Source organism: Cavia porcellus, unplaced genomic scaffold (assembly GCF_034190915.1).
Source record: "Cavia porcellus strain 051 isolate PalLab524CR breed Dunkin Hartley unplaced genomic scaffold, mCavPor4.1 scaffold_29, whole genome shotgun sequence".
Classification (NCBI taxonomy): domain Eukaryota; kingdom Metazoa; phylum Chordata; class Mammalia; order Rodentia; family Caviidae; genus Cavia; species Cavia porcellus.
In genome coordinates this window covers 33,660,567-33,673,239 of record NW_026947512.1, presented here as the reverse complement: position 1 = coordinate 33,673,239, position 12,673 = coordinate 33,660,567, and positions in this window count along the sequence as shown.

Here is a 12,673-nt window from a genome sequence, read left to right as displayed (position 1 = left end):
ACATGCTTATAGATAAAATGTGAAGTGTAAAAAATCTTCATTATGGGGCTGGGGATTTAGCTCAGTGGCATAAGCGCCTGCCTTGCAAGCAGGCAGTCCTGAGTTCTATCCCTGGTACCGATAAAAACGAAAAAGACCAAAAAAAAAAAAAAAAGCCAAGCAAACAAAAAATCTTCATTATGTAATTAATTCTATTTTCTCACTTTATCGTTTGTTACTATTTATATTCTGATATATATGTACCATATTCAATCAAATTCATAATTTAATCACAGCTAAGATAATTCTCTGTTGTATGTGCTGTATCTTATGTGGCATAAAACCAATCTTAAAAATAAGTTTAGGAGGAATGTGCCACAACACATTAAAGGATTATCTCATGGGTATTTTAACTCTGTAATTCAGGAACTCTATCTGCTCTATAAGCACAAAATATTGCTTTTCAACATCTAACTATAAACTTTTTATCAATAAAAATCCATTTAATATGCTCAATCTGTATGCAGTATAATTTTAAAATATTCATTATTATTTCAAGTGGAGGTAAAGTACATTTAAAATCATTGTAAAAATTACATTTTATAATAATCCCCCGCCCTTCTATTTCTTCTTAACTTTTCACATATTGAGTCATTGGAAAAATGATGGAAATTAAAGCTGAGAATGAAAACAAAAATTATGGGTTTGGATCATTGAATAACATAAGGCAAAGCATGGCAGAGAAATAAATGATGCCAGGATCTGGTTTATACTCATAAAGGTTATGACTTTGAGCTAATGAAATTTTCACAACATATATGATCATCCATGTGTTCCCTGTCAGTGGAGATAGTGTACACATATGTCCAGATTGTAAAGCAATTTTCCAATCCTGTGCACAACACCAATTTCAAATCACATTGAGAAGACTATCAGAAGTAATTTAAAATAAAAGTTAATCATAGTATCTGAAGCTCAAATTTTTTTTGAAAGAGCGATCTGCAGACAGACAAGAATAAGGCAATGTATTATTTTTTGTCTGCAGCTTTAATCAGAAAAAATATTTTCTGCATAATGAGAAACAGTTTAACATTAACCAAATAAATGAAGATTGATGGGCAATCTATTATTTATTAACAACTACGTTTACTCTAGTAACAATATTTTTGAATGTCAAATTACTTTCACTTAGACCTCTGCTGTTTTTATTGTTTGTCTGTCAGGGTGGGTTTCTTTTGAAAAAGTAAGTGCCAGTGTTTTCTCATGTTGTCCAGTAGTCAGGCAAACATGTTGCAGCTTATCCCTTATGAAAAATGTGTGCAACTCAAAATGAGGCCTACAAAGACAAAAAGTACATCACTTATGCCTACAGAAGCTCATTTTCTATAACAAGCAAAGAAATGCCAGCCCCATTGTAATATAAAAATAGTGACTGAGACAGGTACAGAGTTGCGGAGGTAAGCATGGGTGGTCAGGTGGCAGCATCGAGAAGTAACCCGCCATGGATCTTTAAAAACCAAAAAGATTTGAAAAATAAAGAAAGTTGAAAATGATAAAGCAAACAGTAAGACATGAAAAACAAAACAAAAAAATAACTACTTAAAGTACTTACTACAGAATAAGAAAAAGGCCAATCAACAGATTTGAACTGTAAAGGACAAATGTTAGTGAGGTGAGGAATGGAGGACACTGAGTATCAATCATTAAGGGATCTGTTTGATGTCATCTAACTCCACAAATCTGAAGCTTAGTATCTACCTTGTTGTTACTGTCCTTTTAGTATTGGTCTGTCCAATTGGTGTCATTTTGTATCTGCAAAAATCTTACCGTTTCATCACTTTTCAACCAAGTATATATTCTGTTTATATTTACTTTAACCATAGCATTTCTTCCTCTTGTTTTGGGAAAAAAGAGCTGTTTCCTGTGCATCCTAAACTGGTGCTACTTTGCTACTTTTTCACTGTTAGAGAACTCCAACGCTCAGGTCTTGTTTCCTTTTCATGGTCACTCAGTCTTGTGTCATGAATTTCCGGTCGTTAAAACTACACATAAACAATAGACACTATACCCTACACAACTGATTGGTTGGTTAAGTGTAGGTGAAGAATTCAAAATTGACACATCTAAACTCACAGCCTATTTAACATATATGCACATATTCCTTAGTTCTATTGTTTTATTGTCATGTTGAATTATGACTGCCACTTGTTAGTTTCTCAGCTCAGTGTTTTCGTGCTGTATTTAGCTCACTGTGTCTGTATCTGTATTTCTTTTTCTCTCTCTGTTTCTCTCTCTCCCTCAATCTCTGTCTCTCTCTCTGTCTCTCTCTGTCTCTCTCTGTCTCTCTGTCTCTCTCTCTCTCTCTCTCTCTCTCTCTCTCTCTCTCTGTGTCTCTCATCACACACACACACACACACACACACTGATTTCCATATCTTCCTTGTATAGGGATTCTGTCAATTTCACTTTTAAGTGCAGTTATTCTAAATTCTGTTTTCTAATATACATTCTAGTCCTCACTACTTAGTAGCTATCTGATTTACCCCACAAATGTACTGCTGAAATTGTTTAAGTAACAAATAAAAATTATCCTAAATTATTATATCTGGGGGCCTAAAAATTGTAAGTACTCATAATCAATTCTGGATCAGACTGCTTCTATTTATTTAATCCAGTTTCCCCTAAACAGTTGCAGCATGCAATTAAAATCCCAAGCCTTGTCATAGCACAGCTATGATAGTCCTTACTTTAATTACTTCTTTTCTCCACAATTATAATTTAAATTTAATGAACCTGAATAACTTTATAATCTCCGACCTGTTTCCATAAGATGGTGTTTTTTTGACAGAAGGGGACTGTTCAGTAAATATTTTCGAATACCAGAATCAACTAAAGCTATTTATTTTTAATCCACTTTCAGAATTATATACATATTTTTATTTAAGAAAGTAAATTGACAAGAGGAGTCAACTTTGCCTTTGCCATCGCTTAATTAACTCTGCCAGTGTATATTTTAATATGGCAAGCTTCAAACATTCCCTGCACTTTAAAATAAAGTGAATGGGTATTAAATGATTTTTAATTTTACTCAAAGTAATATTATATGAATATTATTTAATGTGTGATTTTATTAAGCTTATTGGTACAAGTTAGATATACATAATGAACACATTCATCATAGAGCTTGGGCTCCTGCCTGATGTATCTTAGAATCAAATTTCATTGCACTCATAATTTCATCTGAGTACAATCATCTGAGATCTTACATGATCTTTGTGGAATCCTCATTGAGACTTTTTTAATTAATCAAGAATTTGTACCATACTTGTATTAATAATTACATTTATCTCTCAAACCGTTTGGCTGTTGTCTCATTCTGAAGTTTATTTGTTAGCTCTGTTACTATAAATTTTATTCCTGAAAGCTTCAAATATTTTCCGACTTTAAAAACAATTTAACAAAAGGTAAACAAGTACCTTTTTCTTAAAATTTGGAACATTCGTTAACCTTGGAAGAGAATCTGAGTAACAGGGGAAAGGAGGAGTTGTTATGGGGCAGACAAAAATAACTATGATCAAGACACGATATGTGCTATTACCAACTTCTCAAAATGAATGTAAGTTTTATATAATGAAATCTATATCAATAATAAAAATATGTTGGCCTGACCAAAACCTGTGTTTTAAAAATAAAATAATTCTCATTTTTAAAATTACTTTCTTACAGTTTTGTTCTAATTATAAAATTATGCTTTTTCATTCAGAAAATTGCTTAGGGGGCAGGTATTTATTCATTTAAAATATGTGAATTACTTTGAACAAATGGTTATTATAAGCTAAATAAACTTCTGATTTAAAAAACTTTTTGAGGTGGTGTTGCTCAGGCATAGAGTGCTTGTGTAGCAAAGGCAAAGCCTTAGGTTCAGTCTTTAGCACACACATACACACACATACACACACACACACACACACACATACACACACACACACACACACACACACACACACACACACACACACACATTTCAAATTAATAGTGGATGAAAAGTGGCCCTAGGCATATGGTTAAAAAGAAAAGTTTAGCCTGGCCAGCCTAAGTAACACAAGTATATAGATCAAAATTACTCTATTAGTACAGAACAAACATATATAAAAAAGCACAACATTATAGTTTAGAAACTAAATTTTGATGCATGTATACAGTGTATGAATATTTTCATAATGAAATGTACCCATTATGAATATTTTTAGGAATATGTTGAGATAACAATATAAACAAAGTATAAAGAATAAAATGTAAAGAATAAAACCTTCAACCCAGATCAGAATGGTTAGGTTCTTCTAACCAGAGAACTTTCTTGGTGCTTCAGTTTGGGCAGTTTTGTATGGAGATAGCTGTTCCATATAAAAATGATTCTTATTTAATGACTATTAAATCTCTTTAAGAAAAATGACATATATAATCTTAAAAGAGTGCAATTGTTTTAATAGTTAGTATATTTTGTTATAACATATAATATTATCTTGCCACAAATTATAAACTTGCTAACATTAAAACAAAAGTAATTTCAAAATAAGATCATGAAGAAAAAAACCACACAAAATAGAGCTTTTTTAGTATAAAAATGCAGTTATAAATATACGTATATGTAAATGAATATTCATTATCAATTTAGCTATACACCTATACACACATCTATGTTAATACTCATGTGCAATATATATTCTTATAAAAATATATGTGTTCTATGTAAATGATTACCTATTAAGTTAGCATTTTCAGTATATAATTAAATTTGCCTTATAATAACCCAAGAGTTTTGCCTCTGATAGATTATTAATAAAATACAATGCATTCATAATAGGAGTTAAACAATGACTTTCTGGCATAAAATGTTTTATTCTATTCACTTATTTAAAAATATATTTAAGATTTTTAAATAAAGTTGGAATCAAGGGTAATGATTTCTCTTTCTCTTTAACGTAAAAAGGATAAGATAACTTCTTATAATTTTAAAATTTTCTCTTACTATGCTATCGGGTAAATTTCATGACTGACAACATTTCACTAATAGTACATGTTTCCTGATACAAATACTTCATTCTGATTTGAGTACTGAAAGATCATTTATGGCCATATCATATGAGAAGTTTAAGTAGAAAAGGAAATAGAAAAACTATCCTTTTGTGGCTTCCTTATTTTATAGAGTCATGCTGCAATGACTCAGTGGTGTTTAACATAAGTATAAACATTATTCACAAAACATGAAAAAAGCTTATATGTACAGAGCTATAATAGCTAGTAAGGTATCATTGATTTTAGTTATTATTTCCTATTATGATTACATTTTCATATGTGAAAAAAAGATGAAGGTGGAAAGTTTCAAAAAAGCAGTAATATTCTTTGAATGTTTATCTAGCATAATATGAAGCACACTGAGAAACATGTATCACATTTTCTTTGATAAAGCAAACTCATGTTATTTTATATTGTTACTAGAATTACAAACTCTTCTATTAAAGTCAAATGTATTTGTCATATACATGTGTGTATATACATGCATATATTCTATCAAATTATATAAATTGTTTCCAGTACATTTGGATTTTGTTCCTTACTTTTATTGTATCAATTAGAATTTGCTTTCTTCAAGTACAGGAATTTAATTATACAAATTTAGAAGTGATCTGGCTTTTTTCTGATCTACCAAACATACACATAAAATCAGAAGAAAGGAAATGTGTAACCAGTGTGAGGCATCAAGGACATAGATAAGGGTCACATTGACATATTTTACGTCCAGTTTGTGAGCAAAGATGCCAGTAAATTCTGACAGGAAGCAGCAGTACTTTTGCTAAATTGCTATAATAAATTGTTAAACTCTTTTAAAAGCTAGGAGGTGTCAATGATGGGGGAATGCGTAATCCAGACTTTATAACTCGTGAAAATTAGCTATAAATTTAGGACACAAAGAAGCAAGACCAAGATGCAGCTTTTCTTTGGAAATGTATTTGGAAAATATTTAATGTTCACTTGTAAATACCTTAAAATGATTTGATAGTTTAGAATAGATCCTAAGAAAAATAGCAATTGAAAAAAATGGTTTTATGTACAGTTAAATATTTTAATAAATATATCCTATTGTAAAATTGGTGTTTATAACTATCTCCACTAGTAAAATATTCTAGTGAATATAAATACTTTATAGGCGTAAATTGCAATAAGTACACCTTTAAACTATAGAATCTTTTCTCTTACTTTATATATAATAGAGACACTTCTAAGAGACAGATCATGTACCCATATAAAGTTGAATTTTAGTTTGAAAAGTAGGTAGCAATATGAGTTAATTCATATTTTATTAATTATACTTAGCACTTAGTATCAGACTGTTGGAATGGTTGTTTGACTACATATAGGTTATTAATTTGCCCTCTATGTAAGGAGCAATATAATTAAAGAGTAAGGTATTTCTACAGAAGGAAGTCAATGTAAAGAAAATTAATTGGCTTTTCTGGAATCAAACTAGCTATTCTCAAAGCAAGACACAGAATTTACAGCATAATGCCAGTTTTCAACTTTCTCTCATTCTTAAACCCTAAATAAAATAGAAATACTTGAGATAATAATTTAATTCTAAAATTTTAATGACATGGTTTTGAAAAGCAATGTTTTAAACATGCTAATATTTCAAAGCAGTTCTTTTTAGATATCTTGAAAACAAAATAAAAAATTTTCCTGGTTAAAATGAAAACATTGTGTAATTCTAAAGATCATTTTTACCCTTTCTTCATTGGATTGTTCCCCTTATCAAAAGCAATATTTTCTAGTATTCATGGCTGAGCAATGTCTAATCTTGGAGGTAAGAATTTAAATAATGGTGAAATTTATTTTGTTCACAAATCTTTTTTGTTCTTTTCTTTTACTTCATTATTTTTGTAGGCTTCAGAATGTTTGTTCCTGTCTGAAAGACTTGAGGCTGGAAGAATGTTAAGGCTGACTTACTTGCAGTTGACAATGGAGAGTGGCTGAAATCTGAAATGTCAAATGTCCTTATCAGCTGCGACCCTCGATGGTAGCCTCGGCATGTGGACTAGACTTTCTCACTAAATGCTAGTTAATTTTCTTTGCTGTCTTTTTATAGATAAAAGACTGAGAAAGAAAATTCAACTTCTGTTTCAATTACCCCTGCTAACTTACAGCATCGCTAGTGGCATACTCTCTTTATCTTTTATTGGTTACCTATTTATTTATTTGATATTAGGAATCAAACCCCGGACCTTGTGCCTGCCAGGCAGGTGCTTACACTGCAAAGCTGTATCCCTGTCCCATATTTTCTTTATTAATGCAATCATCAATTCACTTCCAGTTCCAAGGGAAGAAAATATAATTTCCCTCTCTAAATAAACAGGGCACAATTCCCTAGGTATACATGAGAATATATATAGTTCTGTGAAGAAAATGCATCCTGGTGTGGATCATCTTTGCAAAGTCCCACTTTCATTACATATAAAATATAATTATCTTTCTTGCATGATCACCCAGAATTCTCATCCAACTATGGTAGCAAGCTCAGGACTGTGGGCAGGCTGATCAAATCTGAATTTACATGAGCCTTCTTGGGTGTGATTCCTTAAATCCAGACCCTTAAGTGCTATTCCGATCTGAAAATAAATAGCTACAAGGAACATTTTAAACATTCTACATGCACCAAAACCCTGACAGTATGATAGGTTTAGGCCTGTCACATTAGCCTCTGCCATTAAACACCACAAAAAGCAGGTACATTTAAGTCTCTGGTCCAAAATGTTTGTGGAATCTATTCAGGAATATATAGGCTTAATGCTCCTAGAAAAGTTTCAGTGTCACTCATGATTGTGTTTTTAGCCTCTTATTGATATGTCCTTTATACAACCTGTAGCTTTGTGCTTCTGCTAAGTAATAGTTTTTGTCTGCATCAATTTGGTCATCTCTGCATGATATTGAGATTAGTAAAAATGATTTTAAAATAGATACAGAGATGAGATGTAGAATTAAATATATGTGTAATATATATGTATATGTGTATATATGTATATATGCAGTGAAATTCAAATTATAAAAATAAAACAACCAGAGTTAGTGAACCTATGGAATGCAAGCTGCAGCCAGGTGTTTGTTATTACTGATAACTTTAAAAACTTCACCATCACTGGATAAATTACCTACATACCTACCATCTGAAATGTTGAGGCAGAGAGGAATAAAAATACATGTATATGTCCAGGATTTCATCTAGTATATGCACATACATAATGTGTTAGCTTTCTACTACTGTATCAAAATACTCAGATAAATGAATTTAAAAAGACAAGTTGTCTCCCAGTTTTAATGGTTTCAGCCCGTATTTGCTTGGTCTTGTTCCTGTTGCCTGTGCTGGCGCAGCACATCAAAGTGTGGCATATGCGACAGGTAAGTTCCCACAACACGGAAGCTGGAAAACAAAAAAAGTAGAATAATAACTGGAGACCTAGTAGCTCTACAAGGTAAAGGTCATGATGACTTAACTTTCTTCCCTTAGTCTGCACCTCAAAATATTCCCCCCACAGCAATAGCTCCAGAAGCTGGGTAGCATGTGGTTAACACATAAGCTTTTGGGGGGACATTCAAAGAGCAAATTATGACTTGGGAATACTCTACTATGTGAATGACTAATGTTTTATGATTGCCAGGTATTAATTCACATATTAGGCATAATTGAAAATAAATCAATAGAATAATTTGCCACCCTCCTACCTTGGCCTCACATAGGCAATTAAATCCATGAAAGGAAATGGGATTGAAGTACATGTTTTGTTGACATGGAAAAAAACTGCACACATTTAAAATATATAAAGTTTGTTATAAATGTGCTCTATGAAACTGACAATAACAAGAAAAATAAATATATCTATCACCCAACAATATCTTTATGTTAGCTGTAACCTCTTCTACCATTTTTTTAAATTTCTTAGGTGAATTTTTTTTTGCTGATTTTTGTTTCTATAAATGTGCTGGTATTTATTATTTTTAATAAATGAAATTATACCATGTGTGGTTTTCAAGTCTACTTTATTCCCAATCAGAATTATTTTAATTTTTTTGTTTAAAATCCATTCCATTATTTTTTGAATATGCATGACAACATTTTTTTCTTCTCCTTTATATATTTAAAAAATGATTGGATTGTCTCCAGTTTTCTGACTATTACATATAAAGCTTCAACCTGTATTCTTATATATGGACAGGTGCTTACTTTCTATTGCGTAAAACCCTACAAGAGGAACATGTGGGGGAAAATATGGTAGATATATGATTAACTTCTTTAGAAACTGTCAAAACATTTTCGAAAATGCTTGTACAATTTTAGTCTTACAGAGTTCAAGAGTTCTAGTTATTCATTTCCTGTCATCAAGTTTTCAGTCCCATTCTAGAATATGAACAGTTTCAAAAAAAAGGAACTGAAATGTGCTTGTACATGTATCAATTCCCTACAACGAATGCAATCATTATGCACTGCAAACATATACTAATACAAATTTAAAAACATAGAAATTATAAAAGGAAAACTGAAAAATTTAATTCCTTACAGTTCAATAATTGTGCATATTTGTGCATATTTTTTGTATTGCTCCTGAGGTGACTTTAACATAATCTCCAATTATCCCCATCCCTTTATGTACTCTTCTCCTTTTAAGAATTTGTTGATTTACTTCTAATCTATAGAACACAAAAATTCTAGATTTATGTTTCCCAAAAGTTTTGACACTAGACACATGTGGCTACTTCCCTTGAATTTCTACCAATTTTAATGATACAAAGTTTAAAAATTAATTAAAAACACATTAACTGTATTTCAAGTTCCCATGTAAAAGCAATAGTCAGCTTATTTCATAGGATTCACAGAAAGCATTTCAAATATCTACAATTTGTTTTGCAAAGGACTGGGTTGCACTCAAACACAGTCATTAATAGAAGTGCACAGGACAAAGAATTGAGAACAAATTCTGGTCAAAAATGGGAAAGAAAGTCCTCAGTTGGTGAACTGCAGGATGCTGAGTCATGCAAGGGACCATGCAAGCTTAGAACTGAATCTCTCCTCTGCTGACCCTTAGAAGACATTATAGCACTTGGTTAAAGTTCACCACACAGCTGATCTAAGAAGCTGTTGGATCATCGAAAAGCATTTTAGCTTCCAAATCGTGTGTCAGTTCTGTTGTGCAAGTAACAGATAATGAATACATCATTGCTCCATTCTGTCTGATGACACATCTGTTTCCATTTTTGTCCATTTTTGATGAACACTTTTTCCTTCTTATTCTTCCTTATTTTGTGCATGCTGCATATTTTGTGCATAGAAGTCCTTTTTCATATATAACTAAATCCCTGGCCCATTAATGATGTATTTTCTTAACTGGTGTTTTTAAGCGCTGGTGTCTGATTTTTGACAACAACACTTGCTATAATTAATTAGGGAACAATTTCAAGACACTTATTATTAGAATCTTCCCTGTGCTTACAAATGTAAATCTGGAAATACAGGTGGTTCCTATGTATGTGCCTTAAAAGTAAAATGCTTGTTTTTGTCATTGTTCACTTGAATAAATAAAAAGACATTTGTTGTGTAATCTTATGTATTTTGAGTTAAACAAATATATCCATTTCAGATAAAATTGGGTAAGCACATAAAAGTTTAATTTTCTGTCTTGAAATACGAATTTTCTCCCCCAATTTTCTATGAACACTTGAAGCATATATTAAGGGAAATTTTCTTTGATAGATTTTAACACCAGGAATCTAATTCACTGCTACACATTTAAATGTAAATTTTGGTATAATATAGAATAAATGAAACCATTTGCTTAATACTTAAATATCAAAATGGAAAATATTATGCATTCAGTAAGTTTCTAACTAAATAATAACCTTTCTAACGTTCTATGTTACTCATGAATTTAACTTATTAATTTCTACACTAGACAAACAGCAATCTTTATAAAATATATAATGATTCTTATATTAAGAATATATTTCTATGTGTACTAGTAGTTAATTCTCTAGAAGAGAATTTTTACTGTAGTTCTTTAAAATATTATGTTGAAATTAAAAAGTGGACACATATAGGAGTTTATATGACCAAAACTTTGGAGGAGTTTTTAACTATGTTTGAAAAAAAATTGAATGAAAGTCTAAGCAAAGCTTACATATCTTTTCTTTTTAAGGGCCAAAACGTTATTTAAAAATTAAACGTTAGAACAATAATTTTTAACTGTTTTGCATTGAAGGTCTCTTTATTTATAAACTGTTGTTTCTTATAGTATGTATCTATCTCTGATCCTCTAACTCTAGATGTAGGAACTAAGATTGGCAGATATTACCAAGCAATGGATCAGAATATAAGAGGTGGCTTGATAATTTCCTGTATAGATTTGACAATAAAAGAGCTTTAGAGAGTACCTATAATCACCAGAAGTACATTAGATCACAAGCATTTTAATTTACAAATAGAAAACAAAGTAGATGATTCAGTGATGTAGAAATAGAGGAAAATATTACTTGAGCCTAAGGGGAGAACAATAAACGTGTACCAAGATCTCTGAAGAATCTAAGGGCTGAACTGCTGTAATGGTGGAAAGGTAAGGAAACAGAGACAACAGATTTCCAGGCTTGCTAGACACTTTTCCTCCTAATAAACTTCATAAAATGAAAGAAACACTACCCTGTTTCATGTCTGGTTAAATAGTGATTAAAATTTTTACAAGTGAGAAAATATTTTGTTCTTTCCTACATGTTTTTAGAGAAAGAAAATTTTACATAATATCTGAAGATGTTTCAGTTAGCTGAAACCCAAACATTAACTCTAACGTATTAATCAGTCACATAGAAATTTTACAAAAGTTTTGTTATTTAGGGCCCAAATTTGGACAAAAATAGACTGCAAAAATAACTGTGCTGCCAGCCTACTCACGGTAACTTTTAGGATCAAAGACTATGTTCCTTATTCATCCTGCCTAAGGGAGACTGAGCATGCAGATTGTTACGAAGTGTAGTGCATGACTCCATGAGGAGCCAGAAACCATCCAGTTCTGACACCCCTTCATTTTTGTGTTTTGGAATTAGAAGAAAATATATTTATGTTACATGGTTTTTAATCCTTAAATTGGAGGATATGCCCTTTGCTTTGGAAAGAGGTTAACTTTTTAAAATCTTAGGAAGCACAACCTGAATTTATAGTGCTTTTTGAAAAACAACAACATGAACTCAGCTACTCCTCTGAGCTATTACATTTTGCCAACCTCTTTGCACTCTGTGCCAAGGGCTTTATCAACATTGTCTTCTTTAATCTGCACAAGCATCTTTGAAGTTAAGCATTATAACTGATATTTTACAGACAATGAATCTGAAACTTGGAGCAGTCAAATAGTGTGTTCAGTGTAATGCAATTATTAAATGGCAGGTCCATCAGTGAACCCAGACTGGTTTGACCTCCAAGCGCATGCACTGAACCACCTCATTATCCTGACTTCATGCTTTATAAAGCATGGTATGGTGTGATATATGCACTGCTTCGGTTGGCTAATCTGAAATGATGTCAAGTAGGTCTTCCTAGTGATATCATCTCTTGCAGACAATAAAATCAAGATATAGGGATTATACTAAAACATAAAACTATTGA